Source organism: Psammomys obesus, unplaced genomic scaffold (genome assembly GCF_907164565.1).
Source record: "Psammomys obesus unplaced genomic scaffold, mPsaObe1.curated_primary_1811, whole genome shotgun sequence".
NCBI classification, from domain to species: domain Eukaryota; kingdom Metazoa; phylum Chordata; class Mammalia; order Rodentia; family Muridae; genus Psammomys; species Psammomys obesus.
Window position 1 is genome coordinate 67,468,205 of NW_026585504.1, and position 24,289 is coordinate 67,492,493.

Below are 24,289 nucleotides of genomic sequence, written 5' to 3' on the forward strand. Positions count from 1 at the left end.
CCCGCTGCCCCCGCTGCCCCTGCTGCTGCCCCCGCTGCTCCTGCTGCTGTTGCTGGTTGACAGTTGAAGATACCTTCATGAAAAAGATCAAACCTGCCTCAAGGACCCCGATGGCCCTAATAGCAGGAAGTAGTTTAACAGTATGGAAACCCCTTTCCCCTTCCAACCTTTCTCTCCTACCTGGTGCTGGGAGGTTGGATAGGGTGAGGTAGGAATGGATGCAGGATGGATGTTGGGTGGGGTGAGGTAGGAAAATGAACCCAATAAAGTAGCCAAAAGTCTGGTTACAACCAGGAACCAGGGAGTCAACAGAAGGTGTTTTTTCAGACTGTATATATTCTCAGCTGCAATCCAGTGGCCTGCCAGGAAGGAGACAGGTGCTATACTTCAAAAAGTTTCTAGGAAGATTTTTTTCCTTTATAGTGTCTTCTTGGTATACTTGGTCTTTTCTTTGATTAAATTACCTACATAAACCACTGTAGTTATCAATATCTTTTAAGAGAATTTGCCTAGACTATAAAGCAAGGTGATTCTTCTAGGTCATCAGAATGAAAGGATATCAGATGAGTTAGGACTTTCATGGCCATGGCACTCACTGTATTTTTATAAGAAAAGAGAACTTTTAGAGAAGTCACTCGTCATGTATCTATGGATGGTATCATGTCTGACTCCGCTGGTAAACAACAGTTTTAAGCCCCGCATGCACGGCGATGGAGCAGTACCACCCACTCAGCGTGGCTCTCCCCACACCTACTAAATTTAACTCTTAGTTGATTCCAGATACAATCAGGCTGACAACCAAGGCAATGGAGATTAATTATCATAGCCAGAATACAGGGCACATACTGTTCCCCGCAGAAGTCATGGTGGAGCTGTGGGACAAAGGCTCTTGCCGGCCATCCTCTGTCATATGGTGCCTTAACTTTAAGGCTACAGTGAATAGCTGTAGTGTTCATTGAGATGAAAATCATTTGGTCCTACTCCAGAAGATCAGTTGGAGTCTATTTGTGGTGGTCAGAGGAGTCAGCATGGAGCAGAGGCTCAGCTCTTTTGAAGTAGTACAGGCCTCAGTTGCTTCTGTGTATGTGATCACGTGGAGGGCTGGTAGAAAGGAACCGGCTGTTCAAACCAGCAAATTCATCCATATGTGGAGCAGCCCAGCTGAAAGGGGGACCATCTCAGCAAACATGTCAATCTGGTTCTTCACGCAGACTGCCTCAGAATTGATCAGACACCTCCCTCATCATCCGCTTGTTAGAATCTCACTGCGATATGCTAGGGCAGGAAAGAGAAACAGCTGAAGCTTTTCTGTAAATCAATAAGTTGGTTCCCTTCCCAGAGGTTGGTTTGCATTTAAATTCCAGTTTCAAATGGTTGTGCTACAAAATCACTACGTTGCAGTTCTGGGCTAAGCATAGGCATTACAGTCCTGCTCCATTCCCCACGAATAAGCAGATTTCTTTATTAAATATGTGGTTTCCTTTAATTACAGTGGTTAGTTTAGAAGGTGATAACTATATAAAATTTTATCCTGAGGAAGGATTATATTGAAATCACATTGATGTTATGGAAAAGAGTCAATGAAAAAGCGAGCAGGAAAAAGGGAGGACTCTTACTCCCTAATGGCCACACTCCATGGCCGCACTCTGCATGGAGGGCTGAGGTTCTTATCTGCATTTTCTTGCACTGGAGACTCTTTCTAACAACAGCCACAATAACCTTGTGACTCATTCCCTTTTACTTTGATGTTTCCCCCCCGCCCCCAGACTTTTGTGTTGAGAATAAGGAATTGAAGGTTCCCTCCACTGCTTGGTTCTGAAGCCAGTATCTATATCAATGTTTTCTTACCCTAGGGATTTTACCACCCACTTTTCATTGAAAATGTCTTAAAATACCATTTCCAACAGTCTCAAGTAAGTGATGTAGATAATATCATCTGCTTATTCACAATCATAAAAATCAATGACACTTTATCAGGCAAGCAATTTATAATTAATTAATATTTGTCTTAAAATTCAAATGCATAATACACATAATAAAGTTGTTAAGTTCTTATGCCTCTAGGGAGAATTTCATTGAACAAAAGGTCTTCCTGTTGAGTCCTGTTCACTCAAAAGCCCAAAGGGCATCACATTCATTCATTCATTCATTCTTTTTTTATTCATTTTTTCCTGTGACTTTCTGAAACAATGAAGGACTTCTGGTGAAGTTCTAAGAAAGCGAAACATACTCTTCCCCTGATTCTGTTTTTATGCTCCTGGAAATTCTGTTTGTATAAAACATGAGTAAGAGCTGTGCCTTTGTGCAAACTGGAGAGAAGGTCTAGGGATGAAGACTGCTTGGCTGGCAGGGTCTGGCCTAACAAGCCGAGGTTCTGGGTTCCAATCCCAGAAGCACATAAAGCCAAAGGGGATGGTGAGTGCACTTCAGATGGGTTAAGAATTCTTTTATTCTGAAGACAAATATGAATGACCATGGTTCCAGAACATGGATTAGGTAATGCCAACACAGTAACAGTTTGAGGAACTTTTCATAGAACAAGAATGTCATAGATCAAGAAATGCTTCACATGCATTGATGGTGACATCAGAGAGATGGGTCATAGCAAAACAGGAACTCCCCGCTGTAGGCTTCAGGTGCTAGCTAATGACATTTAGCTTTGGGGCTGGTGGAAGGCAGTAGCCTGTTTGTACATTCCAAATGATTTACCTAATGATCACAAAGCTATTAAATTAGGTACAGAGGAAGGCAATGAAGGGCTACTAAGAAGCCTATAGATGGCCCCAGATAATCTGGATACAAGCCCTCCACAGCTGTTGTCCTGATGAGTTACTCAGCCTTGCAGAGGCTCAGTCAGGAGGGACAGCGTTTTCCTCAGATCGTCTGTTCAGAAAACTCATCCTCAGTTAAAGGCAGAGTTTGAGGAAAGATGGGATCTATAAGAAATCCCTTTTCAAAAAGTGAAGCAAACCAAACAAAAGTAGCAGGATTTAAAAAAAAAAAGTGGGTTTTAAGTTCAGGAGACAGTAACATTTCATCGTCACAAAGGAGAAAAGACACTCATTTTCTCGGCTACCACCTTCATCTCCCACCTACAAGTGCCAGTGCCATCCAAATGCCCTTAAAGCTTTTCAGAGCTTCTCCCATGAAGAATCACCATGATGGAGACACACAGGGAGAACATGTTACCAGCACAGTAGAGGGGAGTCGAGGAAGCAGGAAAATATTCACCTGACGCTTTGGGTATCGGCAGAAGGCCTGAAGTGAGGGGCTGGAGCGTGACCCTTCAGTGAAAAGCACTCAAGCCTCTTGCCTAGGACAGAAGTTAGGGTTCCAAGACCTACACTGGAAGGCTCATAGCCATCTGTAGCCCAAATTTAGGGCGTCTGCAACCCTCTTCTTGCTTCCAAAACAGGCACTATACATAATGGCACACACATATATGTAGACAACACATACACACAGCATTCATACACAGACACACACAGAGACACACATAGACACAGACACACACACACACATACACACAAACACACACTATCATTCATACTCAAAGACACACAGAGACACACACACTCCCACACTGAGCTCATGATCTTTCTGCTTCCAACTCCCATATACTGCAGTTCCAGGCACATATATTATGTATATATAGAATATTAAAAGGTAGAATTTGATTGCTGGTCCAAGAAAAATTTCGTCTTTCTTAATTGTCTTTCATCTACCCTGTTTTAGTTATTCAAGTAACCCGCTTGTTTCCTATTACCTTGGTTTTGCTTATCTACAGAGTCTCAGCACCTGTTTAGTTAATCCTTACAAATACCCATCCATGGAAGAGTCCTCTGCTGTCCTTAAAGTACAAAGATATTAAATAACTCATCTAACATCATGCAACCTTTAAATGGTATCGCCAAGATTCAGAATCAAATTTGATGGCACCAACAAAACCATGCTGTCCATAATGCATTCACTGTTTTTCCAAACCATGTCTGGCTGCAAATGTGCCTCCTGGATAAATAGCCTCCATGCTGGCCTTGAAAAGCCTCGGTTACTGACAATGATATTTGAGATGAATGTGTGGTGGTCCCTGAACAGGAGGCTCTAGGATAACATGCTCCATATATTCCAAGGGAGACCAATACACATTAAACTCTCATCGCATGTCATTCCTGCTGAGTTTATCTGGTCTTGTTTAAGCAACCCCACAGCATCTATAAAGATTTTTCACCACAGTGTGCTCCTGTAAATAAGAAGTTTATCAAATAAAACCTTCCACAAAGAGCAGGAAGACATGCCCTATTGACAGCCCCTCACTGAGTGCTGTTTCCTTCCAGGGATCCTTGTGAGGAAAATTTACCTCTTGTTCCATAAGCGCATTTATTGAAAGTCTTCAAGTTTAGGTAGTTTGGGGCTAAATTTGGGTGTCTAATTTATTTGAACAATCCCACTCTTCCAATTTCATCCTGAGGAATAAATTCCTTGATTCAGTAATGTACTGCAGAACATGACACACAACCCATTTCCCTAGGTTTTTCTGTAATTATCTTTGGAAGATAAATCTCACATAAGTAAGGTTATTGGGTGAGCGCTCCAGTATTTATTTGTCCTGGCATTGGAGGAGGTAACGACTATAAAATTCGCTTATTGAGCACCTGAACAGTGTCAGGTTCCACGAGGATAATAGAATGCTGTGTTTCTTCTTTGCATCTTTCTGTCCCTGGTCATAGTTGCTGGACCAGGGATGGGCAACTGACTCCATTTCAATGGAAGAGGCACTTTGGGTTCAGGAGATAGAGGTGAGAATGTAATTCCTGTGAAGGGAAGAATTGCTTAGGATGTGCCAGCTCAGCGGTCTGAAGGACTTCACTTGTCGGCATTCATTCCACGGGAGCCCTCAGTGTACACACCTCCTAGAGTGAAGTGAAACCCATCCATGATCATAAAATCACTTTTTTAAGAAAGTCTGAGTAGTTGCATACTATGACCCAGTAAACAACTTCTGGAAAAAGCAACAAGACCCTTTACATATTTCATCTCCTTTAACTATTACACCAACTTATGGAGGTAGGAACTATTATTTTTATAGATGAAGTCATGGAGTTTGGAGCTCTTTAAAATTACCCTAAGGGTACACAGCTAGAAAATGATAGAGCCAAGAAGTTAAACATAAAAAAGTATTTGTTGCATTTTTATTTTTAATAGTTCTCTACTGTTGTGTTACACGTTGTGTTACACATTGAAACACCTATTTTATATGGTTTCATTCTCCCATTGTGCTTACAAATGTGCGGATGGGAGGAATGTCATGTCATCATGCCTGGGTTATGCCTGTGTCTGACTATGTTTTTCTACATTCCTTGTAGTGTATTTTAAGTTTCTATTTTTTTTTTACACCACTGGCGTCTCCTTTGTTCAGTTAATATTTGGTAAGGCATTTGAGTTCTCACATCATTTAAGAATATTATATTAGTAGTAATATACTGTTGGTGTGACTGTGATTGTGTGTGTATGTGTGAATGTATGGATGCAGGAATGCATGTGCATGTGTGGAAGTCAGAGGACAACTTCTTAAAAAATTTACATGTATTCTGAAGACCGAACTCACGTGGTCAGAACAAGTGCTTTATCAGTTGATCAATCTCCACAGGTCTTATGCTATCTGGCTGTCATCTATCTATCTATCTATCTATCTATCTATCTATCTATCTATCTACTATATATCTATCTACTATCTATCTATCTATCTATCTATCTATCTATCTATCTATCTATCTATCTACCTACCTACCTACCTATCTACCATCTACTCATCTATTTGGTGTTCTACAGTATTTCATGCTTGCAATGGAGATTACACTTAAAGTGTTAATATTATAACACATGGTACAACAGCATCTTAAATTCAACCGCATGCATGATCTCTGCCTTTGCACATCTTCATCTCGGCTCTTTCAGCCGTTGATGCTTCATGGTACCCCTTTATGAAATGTGTGTTCTGGGCTAGTGGGATGAGCCAGTAGGTGGAGGTGTTTGTAATCATGTTTAACAGCCTGAGTTTGGTCCTCAGGACGCACAAGGTGGACGGAGAAGGTCAACTCCTGCCAGTGGTCCTCTGGCTCCCTCACAGGCACTGTTCTTTGTGCATATCTACACACACACACACACACACACACACACACACACACACACAAAGCACAGAACAATGAAATAACTGATTTCAAAAACTTAAAAAACAGTAAGGTAAAACATGTCTAAATGTAGGAATCAACAATTTTAAGGATTGCAGCTTTCTTTTAAATTGTATAGAAAACAAGACATGGGGTTACATTACTAGATTTTAGATTAATAGCTGCTTTTTTAAAAACTTTTTAAAATGAAGTATGTAAGATATATTTATTTATGTATTTTATGCATAGTGCTCTGTTTTCATGCACACCAAAGAGGGAATAAGATTCCATTAAGGATGGGTCATGAGCCACCATGTGATTGCTGGGAATTGAACTCAGGACCTCTGGAAGAGCAGCCAGTGCTCTTAACCACTGAGCCATCTCTCCAACCTACTTTTTAAATCTTTAGCTTAAAATTTAGACAAAAATTTCAACACTTCTTTCTGGAAAATGTATCAACATCTTAAAGTACATAAAAAGTGGAAAAGAATTTCATCAAATTGTGTATGTGTGTGTATTCTCTTTTGGCTTTCAGATGTTTTCCTCTGTCCCCTCTTGTTTTGTCCTCCTAGAACTCTCATGTTGAATGTCAGTCCATTTGATGTCCCCCAGTCTCCTTTTTCAAATCCTCCTCCCCTTTTTTTTTCTGTTCCTAGGCTCGGTGATTTTTATCTTCCCTCTTCAAGCTCTGGCTTTTTCCTCAGGCTATTTAAATCTGCCCTTGATCATCTTACCTAGGGTCCTCCTTCTTACTTAGCTTCTTCAGGTGCACAGATTTTAAATGTTTATCCTATATTATATGTCTAATATCCACTTATAAGTGAGTATATACCAGGTGTGTCTTTCTGCTTCTGGGATACCTCACTCAGGATGATCTTCATTCAGAAAGGCAAACGGGATATACATTAGAAGAGGGAGAAAGACAGGAGCCTACTTCAGAGGGCCTCTGAAAGACTCTAGCCTGCAGGGTATTGGAGCAGATGCTGAGCAGATGCTGAGATGCCAAACTTTGGGCAAAGTGCAGGGAATCTTATGAAAAAGGGGGAGATAGAAAGAGCTGGAGGGGACAGGAGCTCTACAAGGAGAGCAATAGAGCCAAAAAATCTGGGCCCAGGGGTCTTTTCTGAGACTGAAACTACAACCAAGGACTATTCATGGAGATAACCTAGAACCCCTGCACAGATGTAGTCAATGGCAGCTTAGTGTCCAAGTGTGTACCCTAGTAATGGGAACAGGGACTGTCTCTGACATGAACTCAGTGGCTGGCTCTTTGATCACCTCCCCCTCAAGGGGGATCAGCCTTACCAGACCACAGAGGAAAACAATGCAGACAGTCTTGATGGACCTGATAAGCTAGGGTCAGATGGAATGGGAAGAGGACCTCCACTATCAGTAGACTTGGTTAGGGGCATGGGAGGAAAAAGGGAGGGAGAACTGGATTGGGAGAGGATGAGGGAAGAGGCTACAGCTGGGATACCACATGAATAAATTGTAATAAATTAAAAAAACAAATTAAAAATTAATAAATCTGACTCTATCTAGTGAATCACTTCAGTAATTACAGTTTTTAGTCCCAGACTTTCTTTGACTTCCTTTGATATTTCTTTCATTTTTATTTCTATTTATGTTTTGTATATGTCTCATCTTCTTAACTTTCTCTATGTATTTTTTTTTGAGCATGTGATATCATTCTGTTTTTCTAAAGTAATTTTCTTACTGGAGAGATGGCTCAGCAGTTAAGAGCACTATGGAAGACCTGAGTTTGGTTTCCAGCACTCATAGTAGCTGTTTTATAATTCAGTGCCTTTATCTGGCCTCCAAGAGCACCCCAGTGTATATGGCATACAGCTCCCCTCTGTCTCCCTCACCCCCTTTCTCTCTGTCACACACACACACACACACACACACACACACACACACACACACACATCTTTAGAAGTCATTGCCTAATATTCTGCCAGTGCGTTATTTTCAGGAACTGTTTCTGTTTGTCCTTTGAATGGACCACACTTTCTTCTTTGTGTAGCTTGTAGCTTTGTTGTCAACTGAACATTATTGATAACGTGAAAACAGTAATAATAATAATATTCTTCCCTTTGTATTCATTTCTTGGAGCGTCTCTGTGATTAAGATCCAGGCCAACCTTTAAATTTTCAGTTTCTATCAAATCGTTTTCTGAACTGTGAAATATATCTTTCTGTGGCCATGGCTCGTGACTTAAATTCTTCCCGTACATGGGGTTGCTTTTAATTGCCTTCGTCTTTATTCTTTACCCCAAGGGAAAGGGAAATCTGGGGTAGGTAAAGTGTGCGCTAGCCGCTGAGTCTTCTGGAACCCGTTTTGGCCAGCTGAGTGGGAACCCAGAGAGGGAACCCAGAGAGGGAACAGCATGGCGCTGGCTGCTCCTCTGTAAGGCTGCATCTGGCCACCCCAGCGCTCAGGCTAGAAGATCAGGTCTAAATCATGAGCACAGCCACAGGGCTGTGAGGAGTGACAGCCATATGCTGCTGGCCTCTGAGCTGAAACTGACCAAGGTTTGCATTATACCGTTCAAGCCATCCTGTTTGAGTTGAAAGACCTTCATAGACTCCAGGATCAGACAGAGTCTGCTCTGCATTTGCTGTCCAGATGGGGAAACAGACACCTTACACTTCTCCCTCTGCTTTTGTCCCAGAATCCTCTAACTAGTCCAACCTCCTGCTTGCAATAGTTTTTTTTTCCCACTTGAACCCATACCCTAGTTAGCATGAGGTATTTTTCCTGTGTCAAAAGACCACAGTTGCAAAGCTTATGAGAAAAAGAGCCAAAGGCCGAGATGTCTGAGGTCTGCGAGCCCGAGCAGGCCACAGGCTGTGCCGAGTAGCTTACGTGGGCTCTAGGATGCATCCAGCAGGCTGGTGTGGCAGAGCCTGCTTGGAAATGGCTACAGGACGTTCGTTGGGGGTTGGGCAGGTCCCTTTCAATTGTCCAACCACTGGTGAGTCGCTCAGCTTTCTCTTCGTAGCAGAGTCTACAACAACAGGCACTTGACAGACACCCCAGTGTGTAAGGGCTAGTTCTGTGGGTGTGCGGACCTGGGTTTGAATGCCCAGAACGCATGTAAAGTTGGATGGTAGGGACAGCTGCGACCTTAGCATTCTGACAGTGAAACGGGGCAGCAACAGGAGAACCCCCGCAAGCTCGGGGATGGCTGGCCTGGAGCACACAGTGGAGGGATGGCAGAGGCCCTCAAGCAGGTGGAAGGTGACCACTGCCACCCTGTCCTGTGACCTCCACACAGGTACGGCAGCACTCGCACGCCTGATCCCACCTCATACCCAGAAGCAATACTCGTTAGCAATGGGCTACTCGAGGGGTTGAGCGACACAGCACGGAATTCTCAAAGTGTCCTATTGACCTCTTATAGAATAAAAATAAATTTAAAAATTTCCAGTTCATTTTTTGATGTTGATATTCCATTTTTAAAATGGGAACGAGCATTTTTGCCAACCAGAAACAAGTAACTATCTATCCAGTTTTTCGGTGGAGGGCAAAGTAAACAAAACAAGTATCATATAGAAGCGGAAGGCATGTGAGCTTGTCATGATGTTTCTGGTCAAGTAAGTTTTCTAAACTTACTTAATTTTTTTTGCCAAGATTTCTTTTTTCTTTTCTGAAATACACCTTCCTACCAGTGAGAATTGCTTTTTTCATTTTCTACTTCATGAAAAATGAACCAATCACACCTCTTGTCTGCACAGCTCCCTTGGAAGTGCAATTCTGGGATCCAGCAACAAGCTGGTAACTCTGGATAAAGCTCGTGACACAGAAACTGGGGTCCGTGGCAAGGAGAGCAGTCAGTGACAAACGTGGTGCGCAGTCGGTAACTTTCCTGAGGGGCCTCTGTGAGGAGACTGGCTGGATTAGGAGTAATAAAGGGGCAAATCAAACCGTTAGATTATATGACGTTAACGTCTGGGCTGGTGGAAGCGTTTTTCACTACCCTTTCTTTATTAACCTAACGTCTACTTGAAAAGAGGAGACAGTGATGGATACAGCCTGGCTTTTGCTGGAAATTTCAGGCATAAAATCTTTTTAGTGCCTACTAAAGGTGACAATAAAAAATAATTCCGTCTAGTGGAAAACCTGAGTATATTTCCAGGCTCCTTGCTTAGTTGACCTGTGAAGGTACGTGGCTGGACACACACACACTTGAATTTGATGTAGTTCCCATCACAGGATCATCTCTACTAGTGCATAGTGTCTCAAGTGTGCTGCTCACTAAGGAGATCACGGTGACTTGCTTATTTCTTGCTTATGTTGCAGCTTCCTGTGAGTCTGTGTACAGCACATTCTGTACTGCATGTATCCCATAGCAAAAATAAAACCACTGAAGAAAGTGGTCCACATAAAGCCCCAGCAGATCGTCCTCAGCTCCACTGTATAGAGAACGCGCACAGCTGCAGGAAACAGAACTATTCCTGCGTGGAAGTGTGATTCAGTCAGTTTTTCACTGTGTGTCCTCGGCAGTCACGTGGCCCATCACTGTCCTTGAATCCCACGCTCTCATTCACTCTCCACTACATCTCTTTGTGTGGCCTGGCTTGGAGCTTCCTCTCAGGAATAGCCATGACTCTAAGGAGCAGGAGCAGCAGCAATATGTTCTCAAAACACCTTTGAGAAGGAACATGAGAATCTTGGCTTCTTGGATGAGCCCTTTCCTGGACCCCACAAGGCCGAAGGTGCCCCGGAGAGAAGCACCCAGACACTCTTCAAATGAACCCTTTGGGAAAGATCACCTGGAATTTTTATTTAGCTTTGTTCCAAACTGACCATCTTCTTGTAGTTTGTTGGATATACTGCGCTTCAGCCACATTGCCTTAGAAAAGATCCTGCCAAGAATGTCCTTTTACTGTGATTTCAGTTGGTAGACTCCTATGTACATTCCCCATCATTTGAAGGTTTCCCTGCTGGTTTGACTGTTAATTGCTTCCTTTTTAAAATAAAGCCAAATGCCTTGTCCTTTATTAGTACCATCACCTGGAATTTAAAATGCTACTGAATTCTGTTAACAATTACTTTCCAGTACTAGACCACAAGTGGCTGGGTAGCAGAGACTCCTTTCTCTTTACGTTTGGACTCTTATTTCTATAAGACAGCGACTTCACAATTTGTGAAGTTCTTGAACAAGATTGAATTCCATTAAAACATTTGGGTTTCCTGTGTATCTTTTGGAAAATCTGCTGTATTCTACCCACTATGGGAAGAGCTCCTCAAATCCCCAGATCCCCTCCTTATCTAGCTAGGGCTTAGTCCATGGTAAGATGCGTTCTTGCTTCCAGCTGTCTCTGGTCTCCTGAAGAAAGCAGCTGAGTGATGTAACACTGTGAGCTGGGTCGGGGAGCATTACTCACTGTTGCAATCAGAAGTCTGTACCATTCATCAGGTGCCCACAACCCAAACCCGTGGCTCTCTGGGATGCTTTTGCTCCAGAATATTCATAGATTATAGCTTCTTCAGGTGTTAGGGTTTAAGAAGTAGTACTGCTTGCTGCTGATGGTTTCACAGCTTGATTGCCTCCTGGTAATTGGAATCCCTCACAGGTGGAAGCCTCCATGGATTCACACCTGTCAGAGCCCTGGCCCTAGATGCCTGGTGTTTTGTTCTGTTGTGAAAGTTAGTTGAATTTGAGACGTTCTAGTTAAATGTGTTTGGTTAGAAACAAGTAATCTTGGTTATTTGTCTCATTACTGCATCAAAGTATTTGAAAAAGAATCTCAAGGGGAGAAGCGCCCATTGTGTCTCACAGTTTGAGAGTGCAGTCCCTCACAGTGGGGAAGGCATGACAGAGGTGTGTGAGGTGGTTGGCCCCACTGTACCACAGTCAGGAAGCAGGGAGAGGTGAGTGCTGGCTCCCAGCTTGACTCTTCTCCCTTCAGGCAATCCCAGACTCCACCCCACCCAGGGGTGCTGCTGCCCATTCTCAGGTTAGAACTTCCCACCCCAGTTAACCTAACGTAGAAACTCACTCAAAAACATGTCCAGAGATCCTAAATCCGATCAGCTTGACAATCAGTATGAACCATCTCAGAGGCAACTGATAGTAAATGGGTTTTTTTCCAATTATCTTTTTTCTTAAATGAATTTCCATTCATTTAGTTTTTGGGTGAATTTTCAAACTATTTTGTTAAATGTTATGAACAGTCTGGTATTAGAATGAAACAGTAGGTTAAGAAGGCAGAAGCTTTCCTTCCTTAAATGTACTAGAACTTCATTCCTCCATCTTCTCAACAAAAGCCCAAGAAATATAGATAATTATAGGCTTTCAGCTAGTTCTCAGTCTGGCAAAGAAGCGAGACATGAAAGAAAGCAAAATGTAAGACTGAAGTAAGACATGCACAGACAAGGGGCAGCTCAGTCTATTTGGGAGCAGAGAGGAGTCAAGAACAGCTCCTAAGCCTGCTACCCTCAGTAAGGTACAGTGCAGATCCAGTGGAGGCTCATGCGCAGTCCATGGGAGAGAGTGGCTATGGCAAGTGTGTGGAGGTCTGGAAGAATAGCTGGTTGCCTCTGTCCAGGGAGGCCAAAGCTACCAGGATGAAGCTGACTCGAATTACAGAATGAGTGGGTTCAGGAAGATAATCAAAGAAAGAGAGACATGGGCCTTAAATCCAAGGATCTCTAGGGCAGGCTTCTCCCTGGCTTTCCTCTTCACCTGTCTGTGCTACCTGCTCAAATCCTGGGTCTTTTAAGCTGCATATGTGGGTAAATATCTAGTTCCCAGGAGTATAGGGGTTACTGAAATGAGAGCCCAAAGGCCAATATTAAGATATAACTTGAGAAATTTTGGATAAGAGTGGTAGAATAAAATTTGGATAGAGAGTGTTTTGGTAGACTAGACCATAAATCATTTTTTAGCCACTGAGTTTCAGATGAATTGAGACATGGGCCTAGGAGCTGGTAGGAGCCCAGTGTGAACATCAGCATTTAATATACGTATTAATCAGGCTTCTCTGTTGGACACACAGACTCCTCCAGAGTCTCAGTGGTTTCATACAACCAGTGCATTCTTCTCCGTTCTGCTGGATGTTGTGAATATCCATTAGGGTGTTCTGTTCACTGCAGTTCTGGACCCAGAGTGACAGGATGTTTCATCATAATGTGCAGTTCCATGTTTGCTACAGCTTTCTGAGGGAGGAAAAGTATAAGATTCAAGCTTTTGAAAGTCCTTTTCAGGGCAGGAGAGCAGAGGTAGCTCACTTGGTAAAGTGCCTGCTTACAGTGAATGCAGCCCTGGTTCTTATTCCCAGAGCATAAAAACCCAGAAGGGGTGACAAATGTCATCAATACTAGCACTCAGAAGATGGAGGCAGGAGAATCAGAAATTCAACGTCATCCTTGCCTACATAAAGAACTTGAAGGCAGTTTAGGCTACATGAAACCCTGTCCTCCGTAAAAGACTGTATTTCATTCATGTATACTAAAGCAAGTATAACATACAAGGACGTGGGGAAGCAGTTTTACTTGCTCCCTTCACAAGATGTGGCAAAGCATAGTCTTTCCTGTTTCCTTCAAAGAACGTGGGAAACATTGTCTTACCTGCTCCCAAAGGATGTCAGAAAACAGTCTTACCTGTTCTCAAAAGGAAGAAGTTGGTGTTTTTGAAAAGCCCTCAGAACTTCCCCATCAGGTAAATAAGGCTACTGTGAGATGAGGCTGAAATTCTGGGGTTAAATGGTCTTGCTCCAATCCTTGCTGAAGTTCAAGGTTTGGCCTAAAGAACATATCCCCATGAAAAAGAACATATCCCTGAAGAAGAATGTGGCCCTCTTCTCTCTATATATGGGAGGGAAGGGGAGGAAGGAGAGCGTGGGGAGGTAGAGAATGGAAAATTAGCACAGGAGTCTGGAGGAGTCAGGCTTGCCTAGCTTTTACTTGCCAGACTAGGATAGCAGCCAAGGGAAGGAAAGAGGAAGCTGCTAGGATTACAGAGAAAAAAAAAAAACTAAACTAAACAAAAACAAAAGTCAGTTAAGAGTTAAGAAATTGGGAGGCTCTAAGTTTGTTGCAGTGGTTCTCAACCTTCCTAACGCTGTGACCTTTTAATACAGTCCCTCTTGTTGTGGTGACCCCTAATCATAAAATTATTGCATTACTGTAAGTTTGCTACTGCTATGAATTTTAATGTAAGTATTTGATGTGCAGAATATCTGATATAAGATGACCCCCAAAGGGGTTTCAGCCCTCAGGTTGAAAACTGCTGGTTTAAAGCAAAATTAAGGCCCATTAAAGCAAACACAGCTCGAGTTACACTGTTTGGGATGGTTAGAGCACAGGGCGAAGAGTTGCTCTGGTGGGCAGTTTGGGAAGAGTCAGACATTTGACCCTGGGTACACAGGCCCTGTACAGGAGATCTTACAGATCTTAGCATCCATGTTACTCTCCTTGCAGCTTCTCTGCCTGAGCGCTTGGCTCTCCATGTCATAATCTCTGTTGTCAGCTTTTAAAAGAAGAGTGTGTCCTGGAGTCACACTGAACTTCACTGTGGTCCCTCACTCCAGAACACAGAGATAAAGGATAAGTGAGAGTTACAGACTGTGTTTTGTGTTTGTTTTATATTTAGATGGATTTGTTTTTAGAGAGGGATGGAGGGAAGGAAGGTGGGAGAAAGGGAGGGAAGGAGGAAGGGAGAGAGGGGGAGAGAGAAAGAAGGAGAGAGAGAACATAAAGTTGAGTAGGTAGAAATTTGGGTAGCATCAGGGAGGAGCTGAGAAGGGAAGGAACATGATCAAAATAGACTGTATGAAAACCATTTTTAAATAAAAATATAAAAATAAATAGAATTAATCTTTTATTATCATTGTACTTTGCTCACATTCAGCTCCCAACGTTCTTTATTCCCCATTGCTCTTTTCTTCATTTCACTAGTCCCCTCCCTTCTACCTCCAAATAAGTCCCCTATGACTTTTTGTCATACATGTGTATACACACACATCTACATCCCACATATGAGGAAACATAACTAATATTTTATCTTTCTTTGCCCCATTGCACTCTCTTCCCTCCCCTCCCATTCATCTCTAATCTAGAATGTCTACCTATGTATCTGTGTATCTATGTATGTATCTAGCTATGTATCATTGTATCATCTATCATATTTACTTATTACATATCCATATATAGATCTATGATATACCATCTATCTAACAACTATCATATGTATCTGTGATCAAGGTTTCATATATATATAATCCAACATTTAGATTCTTCATATGAGAGCAATTAGTTGACACTTGTCTTTATTTGTTTATTTTTGAGATTATAATATTGTCTCAACATTTTTCTTCCCTTTTTTTGCCTCCAAGCCCTCCCATACACCATCCCCACTTTCCTTCCAATTTGTGGCCTCTTATATGCATGCAACAACAATGTTTGGAGTTTTCTATGGAGTCTAGAGTTAACCTCGGGCCATACTTACAGTTTACATAATATTTCTTCTACTCTGCATGCAGTCTCTTCATGCTGCCTGTTGCTGTTTGTTATAAAAACATTTAAATTCATGTGATTCCCTTTTGTCAATTCTTAAAATTATTTGAGAGCCATTAGAGCCTTTTTCAGAAAGTCCCTGTCTACCCCTGAGTCTTGAAGTATTTTGCTCATGTTTTTTATTGGCAGTTTTAGAGTTTCAGGTCTACATGCAGGTCTTTGATCTATTTTGAATTGATTTTTGTACAGGATGAGAAATAAAGATGGAGTTTTATTCTTCTACATGAACTTTACCCAGGACTGTTTGTTGAAGTAGGTGCCTTTTCTCAAGGTACATTTTGACCCCTCTGTCAAATATTCGGTGGCTATAATGGTTTGGATTTATTTATCAGTTCTGTTTCACTGGACTATGTCTGCTGAAGGTTCCAAGTTTCCAGTCCCATTGACAGTGCAGCTCAGGATAGACAGGTAGCTGCAGAAGTTCAGCCACCCACTGACCTTAGGTTGGGGCTGTCAGAATCTATAGCTATTCTCAAACAATGTTATTGACATGGACCTGGGGCCCAGAAGCACTTACTGAAACTTCTAAGCCTTTGTGTCTCTGTGCAAAGAACTGGGCTAGGGAGACATGCTTAGAAATAGAAATAGCAGTAGTGTATTAAGAAAAGAAAAGCGTCCCCTAGAAAGAGAGCTGGCTAGTGAGAGCAGAGAAAAATATGTGCTCAGAAGTGCTGGGCCATGAGCTGCTAGCCCCATTAGAAGTCATCTGTCTCTCCCATGTTTGTATAGTGTGAGCTTTTCTTGAGCATGCTCAGTTTTGTAGGAGGCCCAGATGAGGATAGATTTCTAGTCTTTCTTTGTGAGGTAGCCTTTTGCATATGTTAATCTTCTTGTCTCTCTCCAGCATCCACTTTCTTGTCACAGTGATGACAGCTGCCCTCTACTGTACAATTCAGTGCTGAGCTTGCTGCTACCTGAAGCACTCCCCTCCAGAATTGCCTTCCACTTTGGGGCTGTGGCAGTTTTACATCAGGATTCCTGATGTGTCATTCTTCCTGGTTCTCACATCACCTGCCCCCAGCACAGTTCAATTTCTTTTTAATATTCCTTTTTTATTTATGTTTATTCATGTACTTTTATGAGTTTATGTGCAAACAGAAGACTGCAGAGGTCAGAAGAGCATGTTAGATATCCTGGAGTTACAGATGGCTGGAAGATGCCTGATAGGGGTGCTGGGAACTGAACTCAGGTCTTCTGAAAGAGCCGTGAGCGCCTTGACCACTACCTTATGTCTGCATGGAAACATCCTGTTTTGGAAGAAGCCTCTATGAGATAGATGACATAAAGAAAACTCAAAAGGATCAGGTAGCAAGTGAAACTCATTAGTCTCACAAGCTTGTGAATATTACAAGGTTTACAAGCTCTTCCACCTCCACCTCATGTTACGCAAACTCTAACAATTGCGGTGAAAGGGGTACTCTACAAGCCTTTGAACTGTCTGTGCAACCTGCTCAGTTTTACATAGTAGGTTTGTTACCAAGTGTTGCCAGGCCCAAGACATGAAAACTGACAGAATGAAGTTCCTATCCAGCATGACAAGGTTCTCTTCATCCCAGAGATGCAGGGATGGTTTCACATATGCAAAAACAATAAACACAATCCACCACATAAACAGACTAAAAGACAAAGTCCCATAATCATCTTATTAGATACAAAAAAGCCTTTGACAAAGTCTAATGTTGCTTCATAATAAAAGCCCTACAGAGACTAGGAATGTAAGGAACAAACCCCAACATAATAAAGGCAGTTTATAGCAAGCCTACAGACAGCACCATACAAAACAGAGAGAAACTTAAAGCATTTTCACTAAAATCAGGAACAAGACACGCATGTCCACACTCTCTCCATACCTATTAAATATAGTACATGAAGTCTTAGAGCAATAAGATAACTGATGAAAATCAAGGTGATTCAAATAAAAAAGAAAAATCAGACTATTCTTATTTGCAGATGATATGATTTGGCATAGAAAAGACACTAAAGATTCTACCAGAAAACTTCTAGAGATGATAAACCCCTTAAGCAAAGTAGCAAGAAACAAAGTTAACCCAGTATCTTCCCTGTGTACAAATAACATACATTCTGAAAAAGAAATCAGAGAAATATCTTTATTAATAGCCTTAAAAAGATATATTTTGGGATAACTCAAAAAAACAAGTATTTTGTTAGATTTGTATAATAAAAGTGTTAAGACATTGATGAAAGAAATTGAAGAAGACACCAGAAGACCGGAAGAACTCCCATGCTCATGGACTGGTAAAATAATAAAAGTTGTAAAACATGGCCATTCTGCCAAAAAGCAATCCACAGATTCAGTGAAATCCCCATCAAAATTCTTGGTGAAAATTAACAACTCCCCCAAAACCAGGATAGCTAAAACAGTGCTGAATAATAAAAGAACTGAAAACATTGCCATCTCAGATTTCAAGCTGTAGTAAAGAACAATAGTAAAATCAACCAACCAACCAAACCAGCATGGTATTGGCATATTAACAAATGTGTTGATCAGTGAATTTAAGACTCAGACAGAAGTCCACACATCTCTGGATACCCGAGGTTTGACAAAGACACACAAAAATACATACTTGAGAAGACACAGCATGTTTAACAATGGGCTGGTCAGGCTGTATAGCTGCAATAGAAGTATGAGAATAATGCTGCTATAAACATGCATTAACCAATTGGTTTCCCATAGTGAGGGGAACAAGGACTGTTTCTAACAGGAACTCAATGACTGGCTCTTTGGCCTCCCCACCCCCCAAGGGAGGAGCAGTCCTGTTAGGCCACAGAGGAGAGCTTTGCAGCCAGTCCTGAAGATACCTGATAAAACAGGATCAGATGAATGGGGAGGAGGTCCCCCCTATCAGTGGACTTGGCAAGCAGCACGGTGGAGATGAGGGAGGGAGGGAGGGACTGGGAGGGAATGAGGGATTGGGACACGGCTGGGATACAGAGTTAATAAAATGTAACTGATAAGAAAAAAAATAAAATAAAAAAAAGAAGTATGAGAATAGATTTAAGATTCATATCTAAACCACTGCACAAAACCCAGCTCCAAATTGTTGAAGAATCTAAACATAAGACGTGATACCCTGAGTCTGATATATGAGAAATAATATATGTGACTATATGAGAAAGAACATATGTGAATCTACCTGAACTCATTGTCATAGGAAAGGACTTACAGAACAAAACATTGATAGCATAGTCATTCAGGCCGAGAATTAATAAATAAGGCTCCATGAAGCTAAAGAGCTTCCGTATGACAAAGGACACCACCATTTGAGCAAAGTGGCAGCCTACAGAATGGGAGAGAAGATCTTTACAATTCTATATTTAGTAGAGTATTAGTATCTAGGATATCAAAGAATTAATGAAACTAAATAACCGAGAATCAGCCCTGTTAAAAATTAGGTATAGAAGTAAACATGAAGTTTTAAAAAGATGAAACACAAAATGGCTGAGAAACACTTAAAAGAATGGTCAATAGCCTTAACTATCAATTAAAATTGTTTTTTTTTAACTTTCATTAATTACACTTTATTCACTTTGTATCCCCCTATAAACCCCTCCCTCCTCCCCTCCCAGTCTCATCTTCCCTCCCCCTTCTTCATGTATGCCCCTCCCCAAGTCCACTGATAGGGGAGGTCCCCCTTTCCTTTCTTCTGATCTTAGTCTATCAGATCTCATCAGGAGTGGCTGCATTGTCCTCCTCTGTGGCCTGGTAAGGCTGCTCGCCCCTCAGAGGGAGGTGATCAAAGAGCTATTTCATTTTACTCCAGACAGAAAGGCTGAGATCAATAAAACAAATGGCAGCACATGCTGGAGAGGATGCTGGGAAAGCAAAACACTCATTCATCGTTTGTGGAAGCACAGACTGGTACAGCACCTATGGAAAGGAGCACGAAGGCTCCTCAAAAAGCTGAGAATCAATCTATACTATACTATACTATACTATAGAGAGCTATACTGTATAGTACAGTATATATACAGTATAGTATATATATAGTATATATAGTATATACTATACTAAGAGCTATACTCCTCTTGGAAACATACCGAAAGCACTCTACACATTACTAGACAGATTTGTTCATCTATACTTGTTGCAGCCCTATTCATAATAGCAAGAGATTGGAAAGAGGCTAAGATGTCCAACAACTGACAAATGGATAATGAAACTGTGGTACACACATGAAATATTATTCACATATTAAGAAAAACAAATCTATGAAATTTACATGTAAATGGATGGAGCCAGAAACAATCATCCTGAGTGAGGTGACTCATACCCCATTTTTAATGTGTAGATCTTAGCTTTTAAGCTTTTTGATATATGTGCTATAATCTGAGTAATCACAGAGATTAGGTATCTAGTAAGAAAACCAGGGTTGGGAAGAAGGTCTTTCAAGAAGGGGAAATACAGTGTTATAAAAGATAAAGGGGAACCAACCATAGGAGGATGGGAAAGCAGGGTAAAAGAGGACATATAAGTGGAGGGACAACTAATACAAAGACCTTTTGAAGTGCCACGTGGAAACCCACCACTTCAGGATCTTCCTAAAATGCATACATATATGAAAGAAGCTTAAATAGAGTCACCATACAGCAGGGGAGACAATGCCCCAACTAGTCAACTGAAGCCATCAAGTAAAATCTTGTGCCAGGTACAGGTCACATTATGTTGAGTCACTGGCAAAAGGGGTCCCGTAGATGACCCTCCTCCAAAGATCACAGGCTCTTGCCAAGGCTATTTGTTACTCCTTCTATGTTATTGAACGTGAAGAATTCGACTTTGTGCCCAACTTGAAGCTTCATCCCTATTCATTAGTATTCATGGAGGTAGAAGAGAAAAGTAATTATCTTGTACCCAGCTACAAGCCCTGTGACCAACAACAGCCATGTAATTGACAGGGTTTGTTGGTGCAACAGTGGCACAAATGTTAAGGAGTAACTAATCCCTTTAAAAAATTAAATTTAAGGTCTACGCCATGAGATGTAACCCATAATGACACTGCTAAAATGGCCAAGGTCTTGAGACTAACTAGGTCATAGGCCTAGAGGAAAATGTACTGCTGTTATTCTGCTAAAGGAATGTAGCAGAAAATGACTCCTGATGAAATATTTCTATTCCCATATATCAGTGTATTTCTGAGCCCCCACCATAGAATCTTCTTTTTGTAGTGGATGGGAAATAGCAAAGAGATCCAGAACTGGACAGGAGGCAGAGAGACAGACAAACAGACTGACTGACACACACACACACACACACATAGAGACAGAGAAAGGGAGAGAGACAGAGGAAGAGAGAGAGAGAGAGAGAACCTCTTTTGTCATGGCTCATGGACTTATTCAGACAAGGATGTAGAAAGACTAAGAGCCAAAGGTTATGGATAATTTAAAGAAAGTAGCATCTTCCAGACACAGCAGGACTGACACACTTATGACCTCACAGAGACTGTGACAGCACACACAACCCTGCACAGATTCAAATCAGACAAAGTTCCAGCCCTGAGAATGGGCAGTGGATATAAGTCCTATCTTTTACCACGAAGCATTTTGCAACTTTAGTCTACTGGGGAAAGGAAAATCCATTTTCTCTAGTAGAGTATCAACCAAGCTTCAGGTCAGGCCCTGTGCTCAGGAGTAGTTTGCCATCACAAAATGGACTCCCAGTTTTCTCTGTCTGCTTTCTGTATCGCCTTAGGATTTTTTCGACTTAGTTTTTTTTTTTCTTTTGTTTGTTTTTGTTTTTGATTTTGAGCAAAAGACAGAGAAAGACCATGAAAATAGGGTGGTGGGCATGACCTGGAAAAAATAGAGAAGAATTAAAAGTATCAGAATATGTTGTATACAGTTTTTTTAATAAAATAAAAGTCAGAGATAACAGGCAACCTGGAATCACATGTTTTGGGACTCATTAAACATATGAAAGACCATTTAGTAATAGGTTTAAAAATTCCTGAGTGGACATAAGAACATTTAAAACGCTTTTTTAATGAGCATGATAGCAAAGTAAATTCTTCTGTGGTTATATGCTTGTATGTATGTGTGATTATGTGTGCATAGAAGACAACCTCAGTGTCCTTCCTCAGCCACCTAGGTACCACCACCTTGTATTTTGAGATGGTTCTCCCATTTGCCTAGACCCCATCAGATAGGCCAGGCTGAGTGGTCAGTGAGCCCATCTACATCTCCCTGCACTGAGATTAAGTGTTCACACCACCACAACTTTTTAAAATGGTTTGAGAGGCTCAAATTTGGGTTCTTGTGCTTGCAAGGCAAATAATTTTACAACTATGCTCCTCTCCACCAAACTGTTAAAGGCTGCTGGTCAGGCCTATAATCTAGACACAGGTCTGACTTGGCCTGAGGGTCGAGGAGGCAGCCTACTAAGGGAAATTTTAAACAGGATGGAGTGGAGGAACAGTGAAAGAACAGGGTATTAAACCTAACCCAAAAAGGAAAAAAAACTAAAGCTAAGGAGGAGTGCCACAAGGCTGTGTGAGGAGAGCCTGGCTAATAAGGAGGCCAAGTCCAGCCCCTGCAGCTGAAAGCCACCTTCCACAGCTCACCACAGTCTGTGCTGTCAGAGAGGACCGGTAAAGGCACAATAGGTTTGTGCCTTAGCCGGAAACCATCATCACAGGCATAAAAATAGCTTTGAGCTGGTGTTCTGAAGCTGTGAGGTCAGGGACATAACAGGGTAAGGAGAGAAGCCCTTAAAATAGACTTGCAAAAAGCACTTTGAAAGCCCTGTGGAGGGTGCGTGTGAGGGCCAGGTGCTCCTGTGGTTCTCATGCTGGCCCGGCTTAGCCCCTTGCCTGGAAGCATGTGGAAAGCCTCTTCCATCACCTGTTCCTTCGGGGAGCTACTAGAGAGCGTCACTGATGCAGGCACAGCCATCCCAGAAAAGACAGCAGTGGCCGAGTCTGCCATGCCCAAAAGAGGCTGCTACTGGAGTGCTTTTGTTTTTCTTATTCTTGAGAAGGAAAACAAAATAGTTAGGTGGACCACTGTGTACGAACAATGAAGAATATCTTCGGCAGGGTGTGTTTAATCTGTCTTTTTATTTTCACAAAGGAAAAGTAATTGGAACATGTTAAGAAACATTGATACTGACTTTCTCTGTGAATCAAAACTGTGAAAATGAAAAGGGACCAAGGAAGAAAGGTGTTGGATCTTAATTAGTCAGCTCTACAGGGAAACAAAGGGAGCCTGCCTGTGACATGCTCGTGTGGCATTGTAGTTCCTACTTGCTCTTTCACGGCCCTGCTGCTGTAGCTCTTGGTGCAGCTCTAACCCAGCTCTCAGCCTCTGCTCCTCCGCGCGGCAGAGCTGCAAGTAAGGAGAGGAGAGCTGGAAACTAATGCTCAGGAATTCATTGTTGGGGATCTTCGCTCTTAATACTAATTAAGAAGTAACATCATAGAGGCCAGAGAGAGGCCTCAGCTGCTTTGTGTTGCTTTTCCGGAGAACCAGAGGGCAGTTCCCAGCACTGTCCGGCGTCTCAGAACCCCTGTATCTATCTCTAGGTCCAGGGAATCAGATGTGTTCTTCTAGCCTGTGGGAGGCACTGTGACTGTGTGTGCGCATGCACGCACGCGTGCGCGAACACATACACACTTAAAAACAAACACAAATAAAATCCAGGAAGTAACATGTGCTCCTTTTGCACAGTGTTTAATCCAGTCCTCACAGGCCCGTTTTGCAGATAACTAAATGAGGCATTGGAGTAGTTGAACAAATTACCCAAGTCTCCAGAGCAGAGTACGGCTGGAATGTGTGTCCATGCTGGCGGCCAGGAGGGCCCAGAGTGCTAATAAACAGCGCCATCCACTACTATCACTGCAAGCGGAAGATGAAATAGCCTCAGCCAATCATGTCCTCAGGCTCATATTCTTATTTCCCTTCAAGAAACATTTATGTGATCAAAGAGCAAGCAACAGAGTTTATGTCAGAGGCAGGCCCTGCTCCCCCTACTAGTAAGCCCACATGAAGACTGAGCTGCCATGGGTTACATACAGCAGGGGGTGTAGGTCCTCTTCATGCCAGGCCACAGAAGAAGATGCAGGCAGTCCCGATGAGACTTGATAGGCTGGGGTCAGACAGTAGGGGCGGAAGGCTCCCGCCTTTTGAAAAATAGTAGAGGGGAGTGGGGAAAGAGGGAGGGATGGTGGGACCTGGAGGAGACGGGGAGGGGGGTACAGTAGAGATGTAAAGTAAATAAATTATATAAAAGATAAATTTAAATTGAAAAAGAAACATTTATGTGGGTTAGGAAAACAGCTCAGCTGGTGGAGGGCTTGCCTAGGAGCAAGAGAACCTGAGTTTAATTTCCCAGAGTTCATGCAGAAAAGCCAGTCACATTGGTGTGCGCCTGTGATTCCAACACCCGGGGGGTGAGGGCAGGGGGGTCCCAGGCCTGACTGGACAGTCAGCCTAGCTTACTTGGTAAGATTAAGGCTAATGACAGTTCCTGTCTGAGGAGAAAAGGAAATGTTATTGAAGCACTACCTCTAGCACAGCCCCCAACACAAATACACGACTACACACACACACACACACACACACACACACACACACACACACACACA